Source organism: Panthera leo, chromosome B4, assembly GCF_018350215.1.
Source record: "Panthera leo isolate Ple1 chromosome B4, P.leo_Ple1_pat1.1, whole genome shotgun sequence".
NCBI lineage: Eukaryota > Metazoa > Chordata > Mammalia > Carnivora > Felidae > Panthera > Panthera leo.
The window spans coordinates 53,989,225-54,010,111 of NC_056685.1; the positions used below are offsets into that span (position 1 = coordinate 53,989,225).

Here is a 20,887-nt window from a genome sequence, read left to right on the forward strand (position 1 = left end):
CAGAATACAGGAGCCAGTGCCTAGATCTCTGCTCCCAGCTTTCACTTATCTGCACTTATCTTGCACCTGATCTTCTTGAAGGGGTGTAAGGTTCATATGGGATAGGGTACCCATTATGCTTCCATCTAATTGTCTCTCATCTCGTCTTTCCCCTCCACTGAGGTCTTTATTAACAATGATAGGATTTCTTAATCTCATTACTTAGAAGACCACAAAGCACAGAAAAGCATATACTACACAAACTAAGTCAGGTCATTTGCATACCTGGGAAAGGAAGAACCCCCTTCTCTTTCCATCTCCCTAGTCAATTTTCCTCCATATTCTGACACTATATGTCAATAAATATCTGTAATCCCTCCTTCTCTGGACAAGGGGTGCTGTAAAATGTCAGATATAAAGTTTGTTATAAAAATCCCTCATAAAAAACTCTCCCAAGTACTGGTGAGTTGGGAAAGGGTTTCATTAGGAAGCAAGAGATAAGGGACCCTCAAAGAGGCAGGCTGCAGCTGAAAGTGGGAAGGTGAAGAAGCCGTGGGGGTTGGGAAAAAGAGAACAAAAACAAAAACAAAAAAGATGAACGTACTTCAGACTTGCCTGATCTAGGTGCCATGCGTGGAGTCTCAAAAACTTTCTGATAACGTCCCAATAAAAAGTGAGACACAGAAACCTAAGCGGCTACGCAGTCAGGATGCCTCTCACTCTTGAGAGTTTTATGCTTTCCCTCAATAAACTCTATTGCTTTGCTCACTCTCTGTTGTCTTCGAGATGCATTCTTCAACTCCATGACACAAGGACCAGTGTCTCTCCCACGCTCCTGAAACAAATATTTTGGTGCCAAAACTTGGTAATCATCAGACGGTAACAGCAGACTCTTTCCTTTCCCTTTTTGAACAGAGGCTCTCCTTACCAAGACTCTCAAAACCAGGCACGTGTGAGCCAGTTAAAAGCAGGTAGCACAGCTGCAGGTCTTAAGTTTCAGGTGACAAGTTGCTGGGTAAAGGTTTAGTCAATCCCCCCTTGTGAAAGGCGAACGTTGGCCTAATGCCAACTAGTTCCGTTTTCTGCTGTTGCTTATTCTTTCTTCACCTATCCTTCTTAAATGGCTTTTAAAACCTTTCCAAGTCCTGATGATCAATATGCTCCAGCAATTAGGGACTTGTTTGGTGAGATATGTTTTTCAGTCAGACACAACTCAGGCTTAAATGTGGCCAGGATTCTAGGCTTCAAATATCAGCAGATTCATCCCTCTGTATCCCCTGGGTTTTGGACATTAAAAACAGGAGCACAGATCTACCACCAGTGCCTTTGTGCACAATAGCAGTGGGAACCTTAATAATTGGGACCTGTTGGCTGATGGGACATCAGGCATCCAGGAAGGAAAGATGCTTGGGGGTGAGGTGAAGAAATAATTGAGTTATGGGCTAGATTCCATGGGTTGGGGGTGTGAGCAAATTAGTACGACCAAGAAATGAGGGCTCAATCAAGGGAGCTCCAAAGAATGAGGTCATCAGGGGCCTCCATGGTTACATGAAAGGTTCATTGGGGGACGCACATAAGGACTGGCAATGCAAGTGCTCTGCACCTGCCCTATGGTTTCCACTGGACACCTGAGATGTAAAAGAATGGAGACCAGCCCTGGGGGCCATGGCCCAGGGAAGCCTCCTTCATAGTCACCCCAGGTTTGCTTGCACCCATAATCTTTATAAATAACAAACCTTGATTCACTAACCTTACCAAACTCCTTAAGATTTAAGAGATTTAGGGGCACCTGAGTGGCTTAGTTGGTTAAGCCTCTGACTTCAGCTCAGCTCATGATCTCACAGTTTGTGGGTTCGAGCCCCATGTCGGGCTTGGTGGTGACAGCTCAGAGCCTGGAGACTGATTCTGATTCTGATTCTGTCTTTCCCTGTCTCTCTGCTTATCCCCTGCTTGCAGTCTGCTCCTCCCAAACATTAAAAGAAAAATTAAAAGAAGATTTAAGAGATTTAGAAGGATCCAGAGGAGAGAAGAAGGGTTGTGTATGGGCTGAAGCAGTGGGTCACAATGGCTACTTCCACTGGCCCAATCCTTCTTCAACCCAAGGTGTCAGGCCATTCTCTCACCCTGGGGAAGGCAGATCAAGGGATGTCTTGATTCTAAAGGGGAGAGCTAATATGTTGGGATGCCTTCATAGTCACTTCTCTAATATAACAGGTACAGAGGTTCTTGAGGTTCTTGACTCCTACCTGCATCACAAGATGGGAAACAAACCATTCTCTGTGGGTACTCCTCTGGAACATGTTCTGAGAAATTGGAAATGATTTGATATACAAATGATCAAAAAGAAGTGCATGAAGTTTTTTTTTTTTTTTTTTTTCTCCCAGGCTTGGCCTCAGTATCTTCTGGAGGATGGAGAATCCTGGCCTCTTTAAATTTTTTTTAACGTTTATTTATTTTTAAGACACAGAGAGACAGAGCGTGAACGTGGGAGGGTCAGAGAGAGAGGGAGACACAGAATCAGAAACAAGCTCCAGGATCTGAACTGTCAGCACAGAGCCCGACGTGGGGCTCAAACTCACGGACGGTGAAATCATGACCTGAGCTGAAGTCGGACCCTTAACCGACTGAGCCACCCAGGCGCCCCGAGAATCCTGGCCTCTTGAGGGAAGTATTCAGTACAGTACTATCTTACAGTTAGATCTATATTGTAGAAGAGAGGGTAAATGGTCAGAAGTTCCCTATGTACAGGTCTTTGCGTTACAGGACCAGACAGACTTATGTAAGACTTATAGATGCCAACCTCCCAGCCTCTTCAAGAGATACAGAAGAGCGAGTACTTACAGTCTTGCCTCCTGAGGCCTCTCCTCAGGAAAGGCCACCTGTTAAACCCTCATGTCCTCCTTATCCAGGATTTCTAAGGGAGAAGAAATCTTTTCCCTGAAAGGAAGGCACATTCAATGTATCCATTGACTGAAATGTGAATTTGGCCCCACGAAGGTCCATGTTCCATTTTCCCTGCAATATTCTAAGCAAATAAAAAGGACCTGGGCAAAGTTGCAGACAACCCTGATCAACACACAGAAATGTTCCAAAACCTAATCTAGGTTGCTGAAGAAAACACAGGCCATCCCTAATGAAGGGGACTCTAATACTCTCACTGTTTCTCCTAGTACACTCTGGTTAATCTAGTTGTATGTGCGGGCTTCTCCCTCATTCATTCCCTGGGTTAATGATTATGATGATTAGAGCCAACTGTCTCTGGTTAGTCTGCCTCAGGCCAGGGACTTTAAGGAATATTCCCAAGCAGACACGGAAACTCCTTTTGCTTCAGGGAACTTCCCTGTCTTCTCTGGCCTGACATGGCCTAATTCCACTTGTTGGCTCATCTGTCCTAGCTGACAAGCTTTAATACCAGGAGAACTCTTTCTCTGCCATTGGGCCTTTTATCTGCCCCCGCTTCTTGATGGTACCTCACCTCTACTGCCTTCCCTTCCCTTCTCCTGTTTCTGCACCACCATGGGTGCAGCCTCCATAACTGACTCCTATACTATCCGGATGCCTCCAGCACCATGGGCTCCTCCTCCTCCCCTCACTGTCAAGGAGCAAAGAACACGACCTTAGTTTACACCTCCCACTTTAGATTTCTTCACTGGTGCCCTAGGTAAAAATTAACAATGGTGAGCAAGTTGATTGACTTTTAGTTGGACACAGGTGGAACGTATTCTGTATTTAGACTAATTAACATTTGTTGGTTTAATTAAGATAGACATGTCTTTAGAGTTATCAGCATTACATATATAAAACTTTTTCTACCTAGGTTTATGAAGGTCAAATAAGCTCATGAATATCTCTGTTACAATTTGTCAACAAAAAGTGACTCAAAATAATGGTAATTTTGTCTGTCTCAAAGTTTTCATGAGTAATTGTTAACATAGCTTTCAGGGTCTTTGGTAACCTGAAACTTTAACATTTTGCTTGGATGATAAACTGTATTGAATTTATTGGACATTTAGGCCTTTTCTAAATCAAATGGAATGCTGAACCATTGCTTACTAAAAGCAGGTTTGTGGTTTTGGTTTATGGCAGAAAAACTAAGGATACTTAAATCTGTTGAAAGACGTGCTTTATGCTTAATTGATTTATAAGTTTGCCATATAAAAAATATATGATGTAACAGTTCACAATTGGTTACTACTTAGTTTTCACTGGAGGCTAAGGTTTCTAAGTTAAAATTCTGCTAATTGTAATTAAGACTGATGGAAATTAGGAAAGTAATTCTGTATGTGGAAAAGTAGGAGATATGTAAGAAAGATATAAGGAATGGGAATACATTTTTGTCAAAGGTTAAAAAAAAGTAATTTTGTCCTAAATTAGACTGGTTGTATGTAGAAAAGGGGCTTAGGTCAAAATATGAAAGTAAAGAAAAGTTATAGATGATTTGTGAAGGGAAATCTTTGTAAAGGAATTTTATGTGTGATCAGAACTAAGGTTAAAATAAATGGATTTAAAAGATACTGCTATAAGATTAAAATTCTGCTTTACTCTTAAAAAGACAAAGTTTTCTTGGATCGTTGGTCTGTTTTCGATAAAAAAAAAAAAAAAGAGGTAAACAAAGGTTTTTTTTTTTCTCTTTTGTCTGTCCTAAAAGATGGAAAGAACTATGATTTTAACCAAAGGGGCAGGACAGCAAACCCTTTTGAGTTGTTTTGCTCAAGCCTTGGTTGAAATTGCCCCTCCTTGGATCTTAAGACTGGGAGACCATGGCAATGTCCTTGCTGCAGACCTCCGAATGCTCCACATTGTGGTGTTTTTGCTTAGCAAAAGAATGGGTGCCTGTGCCATATGAGGAATGGATAGCATATGAAGAAGGGCTTTTACTGGGATACGTGGGAGCCATTTTGCTACACTTAGCCCAGGGTATGCCTATTTGTAACAAACTAGATATTCTAAAATGGATATCCACATGGGCTGGAACATATTTATGTGGGTATTGCTGAAAAAGGCAGAAGAATAAACCTCAATTTTGGCCCTTTTTGCACCCCTCAGTGGCAGATTTTTCCTTGCAAAACATGGTTTTTGCCAGCCTTTTGAAATATATTTGTGAAGAGAATTACTGTTGGGGCAAAATAAAATTAGTGCATCCTTCTACAACTGGGGGAGTCTTGCTTGGTCACAGTGAATACCCTCAAAGTCCTGCAGGTGGGAAACAGAGAGGTAGGAGAAATTGAAAAGACTGGTCAGCTCTTGAAGGTAGGATCAAGCCTGGGTAAGAGTGACTACTCCCAGCACCTCACAAGACTGACAGGGCTTTTGGCTGACAGTAACATAGCCAGCCAAAATGTGGGGCCAGGAGATGAGGTTTCTCCTGGCCAGCTATAAGAGTTAAGATATAAGACACCTTTTCCTCCTTTTTCCTATAGAAGGGCAAGTCCCCAACCAAGGCCAATACTCCTTTGGGGTACATTCTGAAAAACTGGGAAGATTTTGATCCACAAACCCTGAAGAAACAGCAACTCTTTTTCTTTTGCACTGAGGCTTGGCCCCAGTACAAACTGCCTGCTAGAGGGAAGTATCAATCATAATACTATCCTACAATTGGACTTGTTTTGCAAACATGAGGGGGAAATGGGGAAAAGTCCCCTACGTTCAGTGTTTTTGGACCTTAAGAAAAAATCGAGGTAGGTATGAGCAATGTAAGGTCAATCCTGACTTAATGGCAACTCTCCAAAGTCCAGCAGTCAGGAGGGGAAACAATTAAGGGCCCTTTGCCTGTACCAAAGCAGACCTAGAGAAGAAGGAGGGTCGTCTTTCACCTCCACCTCCTTCCCCTTGGGTCCTCGGTCTATATATCCAGACTTAAAAATGTGCACATCTGCTCCCTGCTGCCCATCTTATCCAGGCCCTTCCCATAATGTAACAGGCATGTTTCCCCTACAAGAAGATGGAATGCCCGAAGGAGGGACACAAAGAGGTACCACTATGATAAGATTACCAGTACCTTTTTCATTACACAATTTAAGACAGATAAAAGGAGATCTAGGCAAATTTTATGATGATCCCAATAAGTATATAGAGACTTTTCAAAATATTATATATGCTTTTGTGTTCACCTGGAAAGATATAATGTTTTTGTTAAAACAGACTCTTAATGAGATAGAGAAGCAAGGGGTTCTGGCAGCAGCTGGAAGATAGGGGGATGAGCAACTCATTAATTATCATGGGACTGGAGGTCCTATAGGGAATTTCCAGTTTCCTATTGGGGCCTAGGTAGTTCCATCCCAAGATCCTAATTGGGATTATGACCATCCCATTGAGGAATGGTATTGTCACCACTTCCAAGCTCGTGTTTTGGAGAAATTAAGGAGGTCTAAGGTTAAACCTTAAATTATGCCGAATTAGCCAGTATTTTACAAACAGAGAATGAGAGCCCAATGGCCTTTCTGGAGAGGTTGAAGGAGGTTCTCATTAAGGACAAAGGGTGTCTATCTCCCCTGACACCCCTGAGACTGAGACAATTTTAAAGGACAAATTTGTCACTCAATCAGCTCTAAATATTCAGAGGAAGATACAAAAATTGGCATTTGCCTGGAAGGACTCTGGAATATTACAACTTAAGAATAAATCAGAGGCCTTAGTCACAGCCTTACGTACTATGTCAGATGAGACTCCCCAAGGTCCTGACACAAAATTCCATTTATGTAGCCATTCAGGGTATTGGAAAGAAAAATGTCCTCAGAAGAGACAACGGAAGTCAAAGCCCCACAAGCAATGCCCCTATGTGTATACAGTCACTTTAAGTTTGCCCTTTGGGCCCTCTATCTTTGAGGGCTCAGATAACCAGTGTCCCTGAAAGGGGATGATGGAGCCTGGGGCTCTTCATGGTGGTTCCCCTAAACCAACTGTCCATTGGAAACCCAGAGCCTTGGGTAACTCTGGATGTAGAAGAAAAACCAGTTGATTTACTTCTTAATAATGGAGACACCTTTTCTGTCCTCCTTTCCACTCCAGGCCAACTATCCAAATGCAGCATAACAATTAGAAACATCTCCAGAAAACTTATGACTAAATTTTTCTCTCAGCCTCTGGGATGTATATGGGGAAACCTAACTTTTTCTCACTCTTTCTTGATAATGCCAGAGAGCCACACTCCCTTGCTAGGAAGGGGCATTATAACTGAATTAGAGACTATAGCATTACTAGCCTGAGGACAGATGAACAATTGTGTGGAGTTTTAGAATTACGGTATATTGTAGGCTGTGGATACCAGGGCTCAGGAAAATATCTCGCCCACTATATCAATTAGAGGACTCAATCCCACCTACTCTCCTAAGGAAATGAACTGGGGTCTGACACATGGACACTGTATTCAGCCCTCAGGATAGTTACAAACAGAACAGGGCAATTATTGTTACCTAGCTCACAAAGCTGGATGATCATTAAGCACTACATTCAGCCTTTCATTTAGGGAGGGATAAAACTTATCAAATGGCCCAAAGGATGTTTACTGGGAAAATTTTGTTAAGGACAGTTCAACAAGAAGTATCAGCCTGTGAAGTTTGTATTAGAAACAATCCTCTCAACCACAGACTTGCTCTCCAAGGTAATCAAGGAATTGGAACCTATCCAAAGGAAGACTGACATTTTGATTTCACTCATATGCAAAGGTCAAAGGGGTTCCAACATCTGTTGGTATGAGTTGATATTTTTACTAATTGGGTACAGGCCTTCACCTGCAAAACAAAAAAGGCACAAAATGTAATGAAAGCTCTGTTTTATAAAATAATACCCAGGTTTGGTTTACCTAAAAATTTGCAAAGTAATAATGGTAACCAACTGCATTGGCTCTTTCTCTGGTATGACTCCTGGCCCTTGGAAAAGTTTAACACCTAGGGGGCGCCTGGGTGGCGCAGTCGGTTAAGCGTCCGACTTCAGCCAGGTCACGATCTCGCGGTCCGTGAGTTCGAGCCCCGCGTCAGGCTTTGGGCTGATGGCTCGGAGCCTGGAGCCTGTTTCCGATTCTGTGTCTCCCTCTCTCTCTGCCCCTCCCCCGTTCATGCTCTGTCTCTCTCTGTCCCAAAAATAAATAAAAAACGTTGAAAAAAAATTTAAAAGAAAAGTTTAACACCTAGAAATAAAGCAAACTGTCTGCTTACTCAGCAGAACTCTAAATGACACCTCACAAGCATTAAATTCTTTAAATCAAAAAATTAAGTGAATTTAGGGAAGGACTCTTGGATAATTGAGCTCCATTGATTACTTACTGATCTTCCATCACCTGTGTTGTGAGAGATTCCCTCACATGTGTTGTTTCAGTATAACCAGTAATTCCCATAAAGTCTCACAACTGATAGATGACATTTGGGCACAACTGGACAAAGTCAGAGTCTCTCCTGGATTGTTTAACTGGTTTGGAAACTGAGGACAGTATCTTAAAGATGGCATCTTATTGGTCAATATAATCTTCGTGTCTTTCTCTTTGTGTCTGCCAATGTTTGTGCCACCTTATGCCTGCCAACCTTCCTGTGGAACCATCCTGTGGACCACTCGACCAACCCTTGGGTAGACTCTGACTACCGTACCCCTACACAGTCCCTTGTCAGTTTGAAGAAGCCAGAGTGGTCATCATCCCTGTTCCCTGACAGCAGTCAGGGGCCCTATTCCAGAGGGAGGAATGAGTGGGGAAAGGGTTAACATTAGGCAGGGAGAGATAAGGGATCCTCAGGGAGGCAGGCTGCAGCTGCAAGTGGGAAGTTGAAAAAGCCATGGGATTTGGAAAAAAACAAAAACAAAAAACAAAAAGGATAAACGTATTCCAGACCTGCCTGGGCTAGGTGCCATGTGTGGAGTCTCACAAACTTTCTGATAATGTCCCAATAAAAAGTCAGAGACAGAAATCCTTGGTGGCTACCCAGTCGGGACCCCTCTCACTCTTGAGAACTTTATACTTTCCCTCAATAAACTCTATAGCTTTACTCACTCTTTTTCGACCACGAGATGCATTCTTTGACTCCGTGAGACAAGGACCAGCATCTTTCCCACCCACTTGGGAGAGCGGGTTCCTGTGCTGCCTCTGCCTTCACACCACGTGCAGATCATCCTGCCTTCTGCTTCCAGGAGCTTTGCTGCAGGTTTTCTAAAGAAGTAAACAGAGACACTCAACTTCTCTTATCAACCTTGCTTTTGTCAAAGCTCATTGCTTTCTATGAAGTTAGTTCCACAAATAACCAGTTTCTCACAATCTCAACTCTAGAATCCTTAATTAGTATAATTTTTAATTCTGCTCTTTCTGGGATGGCTCAAATGGAAATTCCCACTTGGTACCAAAGAAGTAAATAAAATGTCTTCTCTTAGTACTTTCCATGAGGGGTTCTAGGAGACAAGAGCTGGTTACATGAGTGGTGTACATACAAGGGCAGCTGTGTATTAGGCTAGAAAGTAAAAGACAGGAGGGGATTGCATTGTGGAGGCTGTTTCTCTTTTTCTTTTTTCTTCTTTCAAACCACTACTGATTGTAGATTTATAGGGGCTCCAAAGCAGCCCACCATCTTTGCCATAAACTTCCCAGAATGAAAACTCATTGAGGTTCTCTTGAAAGGGGATGAAAATTAAATATCGGGTTAGGTGCAAACACACAAAGCAGGATCAGGGAAAGAAGGCAGCTAGTTCCTTATAGCTGGATGAAGTCCTTCAGCATTTGTGTGCACACAAACACACACACGTGCTTGCATGCACGAACATACACATGCACATATCATACCCAAATATTCTAAAAAATATGTGAATATCCTTGGTGAATATTTCCACTCAAATTCAGTATCATATGTCCATATAAGCAGCACACACGACTTTCAATGTGGTGCTTTATGAGTATAATACACCCAGCCTCTCCCTTTTTCCAACTCCTGATTACAGGATGGGGCACAGTAAAGGTGAATGAGAGAATGTGTGACTATAAGCTTGCATGTGACATGAAGTGTCTCTCTAACTACAGGCCACAAAGCAAATAGAAATTGTTTTTTCATCATTCACTGTTTGGAACTATCCACTGTCTTTCAATTATCTCTATGCCATCAAGTTTCAGTGATCACATATCTCTTGAGCTGCTACTCAGTGCAGAGTATAGCTCAGGGACTAGTGGTATGAGGTTTCCTCCAACTTGGTGCAAATCCTAGCTACACTACTCACTTTCCAGAAGTTGCTTCATTGCACTTTGCATTTCTCTCAGCGTTACTTTAAACTTAAAAAAAAAATGAGCATAATGGGACTCAACTCATTTAACTTTTGTATTAAATAAGTGATTATGTAAAATGTTTGGAACAAAGTATAGGGCATAGTAGTCAGGAAATGATAGCCATATTTTCATCATCACGTTGTGGGTATTGGATATGTAAAGAAGTAATACATAAAAGAGATTTTCTTTTCCCTGTGAGGTTTTTAAATCTCATCAATGAGACAAGATAAACACATGGAGAGGAGCATATGAAAACCTAATACTTTTATTTGAGCCATAACATGTAACTTATTATCCGAAATCCAAGCTCTGTTTTACAATTTTTAGCAGATTTCAATGCTCTAATAAGATTGCTTTTTTTTTCTTCTTTTATTATTCCCATGCTATACCACCTTACATAAACTACACAGTTACACCTGTCTTTCATTTAAGAAGTTGACTGGAGGGACACCTGAGTGGCTCAGTCGGTTGAGCGTCCAACTTCGGCTCAGGTCATGATCTCACAGTCTGTGTGTTTGAGCCCCACGTCAGGCTCTGTGCTGACACCTCAGAGCCTGGAGACTATTTCAGATTCTGTGTCTTCCCCTCTCTCTCTGCCCCTGCCCTGCTCATGCTCTGTCTCTCTTGATCTCAAAAATAAATAAAACATAAACAAATTTTTAAAAAAAAGTTGACCAGAGAATTCTTGGGATAAAAAAGATTTTGAGAATTCATTTTGTACACTTCCCTATTTCTGGGAAGGAGATCATCTGAGACATCCCAAACCCAAGTGAGACAGCCATGTGCATGGACAGAGAGCCTACTCCCTCCCGTCTTCCCTGGTCACCCTGTAATCTCAGAAATTCTTCCTTATGTCCAATGTCAATCTGTTTTCCTTAAAATATTGGCCTCTCTTTATCACTGATTCTGATTGGGAATGAGGTACACAAACTCTCAAAAGCTTAAGACTATTCTGAAATGCACACCTGGGAACATTGTTGCATTGCCTATTGGTCTGGGTCTCTGTAATTATACCTCTCATATAGTTTGTTATTAACTGGTTAAAAATCATCAAAAGATCCCTTAAAATCTTTAACTTGGTCCCTACCAGAGCATAACCCCTCATGGAGTCATTCATTGGTATTCTCTTAAAGTTTTAATAGAAGAAAGTACCCTAATTAGGGTTAGGCATAGTTAAGGATAGTTAAGAACTCCTATTTCAATCCTCCAACCTCCATGGCCTCCTCAATTATAGTCATTAAGTTATCACTCATTTGATGAAGGGACAGTACAACCCTGAGGCCGATCATGACTACTATGATCTCCCCAGTCCTTTTCAGGCCATCATATGAAGTAGGGGAAACAGAATTGGCAGCAGTCCTGACCCACCAGTTCTTGCCCCAGAGGAGCCCTGAGGGCCAGGTAGACTCCAGCATGGGCACAGCAGGCATTTTCTCAAAGTGGGAAGAGTGCCAAACCCTGGCACAATGATTAGTGTGGAAGGCCTGGGGACAGGAGGACAGCCAAGGCCCACACTTTTCCCTCTTCCCCAAATTCAGTTTTCTCAGTCTAGGTCCCTCCTCTTGTGCTCCCAATTCCAAAGTTTTCAGACCTTCCATAGTGCTCATCTGAGACCAGACATCTGTCATCAATCATCTAAGGCCAGTGCTTCTCAAACCTGAAAGAGCATAGACATCATCTGGGAGCCTGTTAAAAATGCAGATTCTGATTCAGTAGGTCTGGGTTGGGCCTGAGATTCTGCATTTATAACAAGCTCCCAGGTGACACACACATTATTCGTCCATGGACCATATTTTGAAGACCAGGATCTACATGACTGTAGCAGTTGCTACAACTATCTTCCACAAAGAGTTTATCTGTCCACATCCGTCTGTCTTTTGTCCTCCAGATGGCAATGAGAATCATGCCTGATCCCTTCCTGATGAATCTCACTCCATGACACAATACACAACGTAAACCTGGCTCATAAATTCCCCTCAAGTGTGGAAACACACATCCCTCACAAGAGTCTTATTCTTTCATGTCTTAAAGGTCCATGTAGCTCAGAATACTGTCCCATTTCTTTTATAACTTACTTATCCCTCTTTCCCAAATTCCTTCATGTGCATCCTCTTGACCAATACATCTTTTTCAGTTTCTACTTGTACTTTCCCTTCCAAAGTAATGATGCCTCACTACCTATCTAATCACTAATGCCTCATATTTCAGTTTGTTCTTCTCCCCAGTTTGGGGTGTACAATCTCTCTCCCCAAAGCATCTTAGATTCTCTCATGAGATTTTTGTACCAGTCTCTCAAAAAAAGATCTAAAGCATTTAGTAAGTATATGGGTAATTCTGCCTCTAGCAGGCAGTCATCTACTCCCTGTTGGGAAGATGCGAAATTCTACAAGTAAGAAAGCAGCTTTCTATCCCTCCTGCCCAGAGCAGGCCCCATACATAAATACAATAGAAAGCCACTGGCCCTTCTATGCCAACTGTAAAACTGCTTCAAGAAAGATTCCTTTTGTGCCCATGGCAGAGCCAGTCTCATCTTCAGGGAGTCCTTGGAGTCAGGTAGAACTGGCTGAGACTTCTAATAGTTTTACATCCCCTCCCCACATTCCATGGGAGTGAATGGAGCAGGAACAGGCAGAGTTATGTCAAGCATTCTCCTGCCCCAGGGCTGTATTTTCTCTGTTCCTCTTTGAATCAACAATCTTGTTCTTCACTATTGGGTCTACAGGAAGGGAAAAACCTACTCCTTGCCCTGAGCAAGATTCTACTCTGATGGAACAGACAGGACAGTCATGAGAACTCAGACATAGTCACACAAAGGCAAAACTAGACATGCCTGGGTACAGTTCTAGATGCTGGGTACAGATCTAGATACTGTTTTAAAGTTCAGCATGGAGAGAAATACTTTGTTAAGGAAGTCTTTCTGAAGATAGTTAAAGGAGTATCACAGTGCTAGCCTGAAAGGAAGGAGAATTTTCTGTACCAAGGAAATGTGTAAGACTCGATTCAATTTAACATGAATTTATTAATGCTGCTTATGTCCCTGGTCCCAGCTGGATGCTCTGGGGGTGTGAACAAGAAACACTCCTTACCTGTCATCTCAAATCAGGAACAATATACAGAAAACAAAGATACACAGATACCTGTGGTATTTCTTTTTTTTTTTTTTTAATTTCAGCTTTATTGATTTATAACTGATATATAAAATTGTTAGGTTTTTAACATGTACATTGTGGTGGTGATTTGATAACATAAACATTATGCAATTATTCACTATGATTTCTCCATTGTGAAAGGATTAGTGATGGTATTTTAATCTGATTATTTCATTAAATGAAGGTAAGTGTTCAAAGGGTACCTTGGTTTCTCTCACTTCATCTTTATATGTGGAGGGGCTTCAGCTGGAGCTTTGGTTTTCTGTGCGTGGTCCCTGGACCAGCAGTATCAACAACACCTGGGAACTCCTTAGAAGTACAAGTTCTGGGTCCCACCTAGACCTACTGAATTCCAAAAGCTGGAGGCTGGGCACAGCAATCTGTGTTTCCACAAGCCCTCCAGGTGAGGTGACACCCACTGAAGTTTGAGCACCACTAAGCAAAGGACTATTCCTTGCCTTTCTCCACCCCCTTCACTGTGACTTTAGTGAGTTAAAGATACAGCACTGAGCATTCCCAGCTCAGTCCCTTTCACTTTTTTTCTTGGGTTTCTTCTTTTATCCAAAACCAAATTAGCCACAGGACACATGATATATCTAATAAGGGGTTAATATCTAAAATATATAAAGAACTTACACAACTCAAAACCAAAAGGCCAAATAATCCATTAAAAAGTAGACAGAGAACCTAAATAAATATTTTCCAAAGAAGAGATACTAGATGACAAACAGACACATGAAAATGCTCAGCATCACAAATCATCAGGGAGTATAAATTAGAACTACAATGAGATATCACTTTACACCTGTCAGAATGGCTAAAATAAAAATAAACAAGAAATAACGTGTTAGTGTGGATATGGAGAAAAAGGAACCCTCATGTACTGTTGGTGGGAATGTAAATTGTTGCTGTCATTATGGAAATCAGTATGGAAATTCCTCAGAAAATTAAATATAGAACTACCATATGATCCAGTATTTCTGCTATTGGATATTTACCCAAAGAAAACAAAAACATTTTTTCTAGTTTCTTTTAATAATAACTTGTTTAAAGTCAGTATGCAGTACAGACACAATTGAAAAGTACACAAGTAAAAAAAAAGAAAAAAATAGGAGAAGACACATTCTTCACTACACAATACACACAGAGCTCTTTCCCCTACCACCATTCCATGGAGGCCCAGGTTTCCATGTGCTCAGGAGTACTCTCCATATTATGCAGGGGGACCTGACTGCACTCACGTGTGATGATGCCAAGCCAAATCTGTACTGGCACTAATGAGTTCAAGGTGTACATTTCTGACCTTAATTGAAGTGGGATTAATTGACCAGGCTGTGCTGGATCCCATAGCTGAAGTAGATAGCAAACCCAATCAGCATCCAGACACCAAACAGGGCCCAGGTGTCAGCTGTCATCTGCATCATAAGGCAAACATTCACAAAGATGGTCAGTACTGGGAGGAGAGGCAGAGCAGGGACCTTAAAGTAAAGGGGACTGGAGTTCTGCGGCTGTCTCCAGATGATCCCAGTGATCCCAATGATGAGCACCAGGAGCACCACAACCACTGAAATCCACACTGGGTCTCCAGAAAGCAGAACTGGCCACTGGGCCAGCACCAGGCAAAGAAGAGTGAGCAGCAGAACAAGCAGTGAGGAGCAAACATAGACAACCTGGCCAGAGAGTGGAGTGGGGGTGGAGCCGCCTGGAAAAAGTAGTCCCTGTAGAGTCAGCTTCTCTGCTGCAGGTCCATTCTCCTCCTGCACCTCTGCTTCATTTCCTCCAGTCCTCCTCTGAGGCTGATACCTGATGATGAGAACACAAGTAGCCAGCAAAGAGTAAGCTAGCAGGGCCCCAACTGACATGAGGTCCACAAGATCAGTGAGTCTAAAGAAGAAGGCCATGATGGCTGCAATAATGCTCAACATCACAGTGGCCACGATGGGGGCGTCTGTGCCAGTTTGGATCCTGGCAAGGACAGGGAACAGGAGCCCATCCTGTGTCATCATGTATATCAGATTACGTATGGGGAACATAAAGCCAAAGATGCTGATGGAAAGACTACAGAGGAATCCAAAAGTTACAACATAGCAGGCATGGGCCCAGCCAACATGGAGAAATGCCTCAGGCAAGGTGCTCCCAGGTTGGAGCTGGTAGTAAGGCACCATAAGTGTAAGTGCTGAAGAGACACCAAAATACATCAAAAAGCAGATGAACAGTGAAATAACAATGCCCATGGGGACAGAATACTGGGGATTTCGGGCTTCTTCGACTCTGGTAACAATAATAGTGAAACCTATAAATGAGTAGAAACAGGTAGCTGCTCCACGGAGAATCCCCTTGAAGCCAAAAGGCACAAATCCTCCATAGCCCAGAGGGCCTAAGCTTGAGGTGTCATTGAGTCCAGCCTTTACGTAGTCCTCTTCTGTGAGCTTCCAGTTGTGCAGGTCCCCCTTAATGAAGCCAGCAATGATGACAAAACTGAGGGTCAAAAGTTTCACCAATATGACCACTTTGGAAACCAGGAAAATCCAACTACTCCTCAGAATCAACAATTCCATGAGCAACAACACAAGGCCCACAACAATGAATCCTAGAATTTCTCCAAGGACCTGGGAAACATTTGGTGAGATGCTCTCATGCAGGGTCTGAGATATCTGGTTCCCAAGCAGATTGTCGAAAGCTAAGGTCCAAGCCCGGGCCACAGTGGCTGTATGAGCAACAAAGAAGATGATGAGGTTCCAGCCAGTGATGAAAGCCCAGAGTTCACCTAGAGTGACATAGCTGTAGAGATATGAAGAGCCAGAATAGGAAACCTGGACACCAAACTCTGCATAGCACAGCCCAGACAACACAGAAGATAGGCCGGCCACCAACAAGCAGATCACGATGGATGGTCCTGCTTTATCTCTAGCCACCTCACCAGGCAGTATATATATACCTACACCCACTGTGCAGCTCACACCCAGGGCCACTAAATCTAGGGTGGTCAGTCTTCTGTCAGGGCCCATATCGGCCGCGTATTCCTTCAGCATATGTCTGCGTACCAGCTTTTGACCAAATCTGCGAAGTGCCAGACACAACATTCTAGCTGGAATTGAAGAGGATTCTGGGATCAGAGAGCTGCAGCAAGTTCAGGTGCCATGAGTCTGGGATCAGGTTTGATGAGGCTGAGTTAAACTGAGTTGGGTTGGGGCTGCCAGGTTCCATTGCTCAGGCTTCACAGCTACTGCTTCATATTTTTTCTTCTATGTGCTATCCCTCCTTAAAGCCTAGAAAAACAATAAATATTTACTGAACAAAGGTGTTCAACCAACCGACCAAAGCTCAGAAATCCCTTGTCACTTGTTGCAGCACAAATATCACAGAAACTGACACAAAAGACATCATAGAAAAATCAACCCTGCTTTCTCCTCCCAGAAAAAAGGGTTGAATACCTCCCAACATTCTCCCTTTTTACACACCACATGATATCTTCCCATTTGGGTTCCCCTAACTGATGTAGCTTCATGTACTAATTAAGCTGTAAGACACAAGAAGGAATGCATATAATGTGCAATAATCCACACGTGGGATGTTTGCGTGGTGCTTGAGTTCGAGTTATGACACATTAATTATAGACTAGTGTACCTTGTTGCAATTACAGAACCATTTTTTAAAATATCATCTGAATTTAAAATACAAATTTGGTCTCCTGGTCTTTAAACTCTTAGCCCTGAAATCAGTAGCAAGTTTGGATGTCACTTTGGTTCCCTTTCTCCTCATTCTGCATCAACTGTTTAGTTGTACTGATGGCAAAGAAAGTACAGTCCAACCCTTCCCTTTATACACCTAGGCCCACAGGACACTGCAAAAAGGGAGGAAGAGGGAGAAAGAGGCAAGGCCTTCATAACTACCTGCAAGAAGAAAAAGAACAGGCTGTCTGATAAGAAAACACTGGAGAAATAGGTGCAGCATTCAACCAAAGGTCCATTACTAAGAAGGGAGAAGAGCCAAAACAGCCTTTGTGTGTGTGTGTGTGTGTGTGTGTGTGTGTGTGTGTGCATGCATTCTGACCTTAAATGAACTTTACCCATAGCAACCAGGAAAAAGTTCACTACGGTTGTATGTCTACAATTGTGAAAGTGTGATGTGTAGAGAGGAAAGAAGTAGCTCACAATCAAAACAATTCCTTCTGTCTCCTCCTGTCTGACTTCTAGGAGAGAAGATGAGCTCACTTCTGCAGACAGTCTCCTCACTGGCTACCCTGTGCTCAATAAACACCCTGCACCATCTGTGATGTCAGCTTCCAGCAGCCTGGAGACCGGGAGAGCAGCAAGCTGCCCTGCTTTATGAGCTTGTATTAAAATACTCACTTGGAACTCCATACTAATTTTTCACAAAGAGTTATTTTTAACTCATTCATACCATGGTCTGAATATAACAAATATACATTCTTAATGAATGAACGCTGCATGTGGTTCTTCTTTTCCCCTACTCCCTTGCTGCTGTTCAAATGATCAGCTCCACAAGGAAAACAAAGCTTTGGATGAACAATTGACAACAATGCCCCGAAAAAGGCTCTGGAGAACAGAGGGAAAAAAGTCACATAGCCCACGCTCTCCTCCATATTCGGGCTTTAGTTTTGAAAGAATTTAAAGAAATGTCAGAGGCTTCTAAAGAGAGAAAGGTCAAGTTAAAATTGAAAAGTCTTCTCTGTAGATGATCAAAAGGAACCCTTGGGTTACAGTTCAGACCTTCTGTTTACAAATCCATCTAGGTTCCTTATTTGCCACCCACCAGTTCCAATGTTATGATTTACTAACGAGCATGCAAGATAGATAAGGAGAATAACTTCTTAATTCATGGAATATTTTCTGCTCTATGAATGTGATTGATGTACCCACCCCCCGCCCCCACCAACGCCAGGCTTCAGACCCTTCACTGATGCCCCACTGCCCTTCCTTCCTAGTCCTTCCTTCCCTTCATCATCTGACCCGTGATTATTTCTCTAGCCTTATTCCTTGGTGCTAAATACTTGTGGGGCCTAGGGTTACTGAGTTAGACCACACATTGAAAATTCAAGGCTCAAATACAACAACAACAACAACAACAACAACAATCACCACTACAACAACAACAATGACAATAGTATCTTTACCTGCAGATGTCTCATCTTATTTCTGGAAGAGGTAGTGATGGGTACTACAGTGGTGTGAGCAATAAACATTATGTCAGAAATTTTGAATTTGAGCCCTGGTTCTGCTTGACTACGTAAACTAGGGTAATTTGCTTAATCTCTCTAAGCCTCAGTTTCCGCATCTACAAGGAAATTTACTTGACTTCTCTTACTGAACCAATGTGAGAATTGGATAAGAAGATACAAACTATCACACACTCCTGGTGGGAGTGTAACTGGGGTCACCATTCTGAAGCACAGTCTTAGTGGAATTAAGAATGCACACACCCTCTCACCCCACAATCCCTCTACAAGGTGAACACTCCAAGGAAACTCCTGAATTAATAAGGAGGTCCTTATGAGCATATTCATCACAGGACTATTTGTGGTAGCAGGAAGTTGGAAGCTATGCCAGAGTCTGTTACTAGAGGGATATAGAAGTAAAATGTGTCATATATGCACAATTAAATACTGCACAGCACTCAGAATAATAAAGTAGATTTACAGGAAGAAACATGGGTAGAGCTAAGAAACAATGTTAGGTGGGAAAAGTAAAAGAATGATGAAGTGTATAGCACAATGCCACTTATGTTCATTTTAAAACCTGCCAAAATGAGTATATTTGTCAAGGATATACATATATCTATTAAGAATGTCAGATCATTTGCTCAAAACATTCCACTGGTTTCCTTTTTATTCAGGATTTGAGCCAAAGTCTGCATTTACAATGGCCTACAAAGTACCACAGTATTTATCACTGACCCAGCTACCTCTCAGCCTCTGTTTCTTTCTCTTCCCATTCATTTTTCTGTAGTCACTGGCCTCCTAACCATTCTGGTCTCCTAACCCTGCCTCGGAGGAAACCTAATGAGGCTGTTAAATAATTATTTTCAAGTTCTCAGAGTTTCAGAGAAATGGAATTTAAATGAAGCATCTCCAGGGATTATATCAATCCCTCTGTATCCAAGCACAGCTCCTTCCTGTTCCCAAAGTATATAAATTCTCTCGGCCTTCTTCAATATCAAGACAATGAAAACTCTGGAGCCAATCAAGCCAGTGGCACCCCAACAAGTATAAAGTTTCTTGGATAGTTGAGCTTCCCCAGAGTTTCCAAACTTCTAACTCAGCAGACCTGGAATGAAGTAGGGGGCAGTCAGGAATACAAGTGTAGAAGCTCTGAGTTTGGAGTGGGAGCTTTAATTAATAGTGAGTGTGGTGCATGAGTACATCAACACTTCCACAGTGGAAACAGGTCAGAATACATATGAAAAGGTAAACAGGACAAAACTACTATGACACTGGGTCTGAGTCTCATATCCAAAGGTAGAAGAAATTAGTTAACAAATCCAAATGCAAAATGGAACCTTCCCATTTTCTCTTTCTGTTTGTGCCTTCTCTAGAAGTTTGTGTTCAATCATAGTCCTTCTTTTATTCATTCAACAAATATACTGATCCCATTTATTGAGCTATGCACATAAAGCGAAGGAAAACACAAATATCTCTGCATTCATGTTGCATATATCTTGCAGTAGGAAGCAAACAATAAACAAATAAGTAATATGAATATAGATTGTGTTGGATTTTCAATCAGTGCTATAGAGAAAAGGGAAGCAAGAAAAGGTTAGGATGTACTCAGAAGGGGTGTTGTGATTATAAAATGGGGATCCAAGACAGCTTCACCTTCACACTGTTGTGCAACCATCATCACCATCAGGTCTAGAACTTGTTCAACTTCCTCAGGTCAAACTCTGCACCCATTTAACAGTAACTCCCCATTCTCCCCTCTGAGCAGACCCTGCACACCACCATTCTACTTTTTGTCTCTATAAACTTGACTAGGCTAGGTACCTCATATAAGTGGAATTATACTATACTGTCCTTTTGTTTCCTGGGTTACCTTTAAGCCTTCAAACATGTATAATTAAAATGGAACTAGGATATAGGAGAAGGCTGCTCTTCCTCCTCTCCTCAAGTAGCAAAGTGACGTGAAAGTCTTAAATATTCATTCATTCAATAAATATTAAGCACCTTCTATTTTTTAAGAGTTTTGAGAGAGAGAGAGAGAACACAAGAGCAAGCTCATGAGAGCGAGTGGAGGAGGGCAGAGAGAATCCCAAGCAGTCTCCATGCTGTTAGCACAGAGCCTGAGGCAGGGCTCAAACTCCCAAACCATGAGTTCATGACCTGAGTCAAAACCAAGAGTTGATGCTTACCTGACTGAGTGACCCAGACACTGCCCCAAACACCTTCTAAAAGCCAGTCCTAGTGCTTGGTGCTACAAAAAACAATGGTGAGGAAAAAGACATGTTCCCTTCTTACATGGCACTCATTGTCTTTCACAATGTTCTTATATCATATTCTTGCCCAAAATGT

The 20,887-nt window shown here is 42.2% G+C and overlaps 1 long non-coding RNA gene and 1 pseudogene across 1 annotated transcript in view; one reads left to right on the top strand and one right to left on the bottom strand.

The window, feature by feature from the left end:
* Positions 1-15,402, bottom strand: part of LOC122224311 — a 51,841-nt pseudogene extending 36,439 nt beyond the window's left edge.
* The window catches only part of LOC122224336, a 34,808-nt gene extending 17,042 nt beyond the window's left edge, over positions 1-17,766 (top strand). Inside the window, exon 3 of the long non-coding RNA XR_006204722.1 lies at positions 17,556-17,766. This is a non-coding gene — a long non-coding RNA (uncharacterized LOC122224336). The remainder of the gene's footprint in view (positions 1-17,555) is intronic.
* Positions 17,767-20,887: the final 3,121 nt, after the last annotated feature.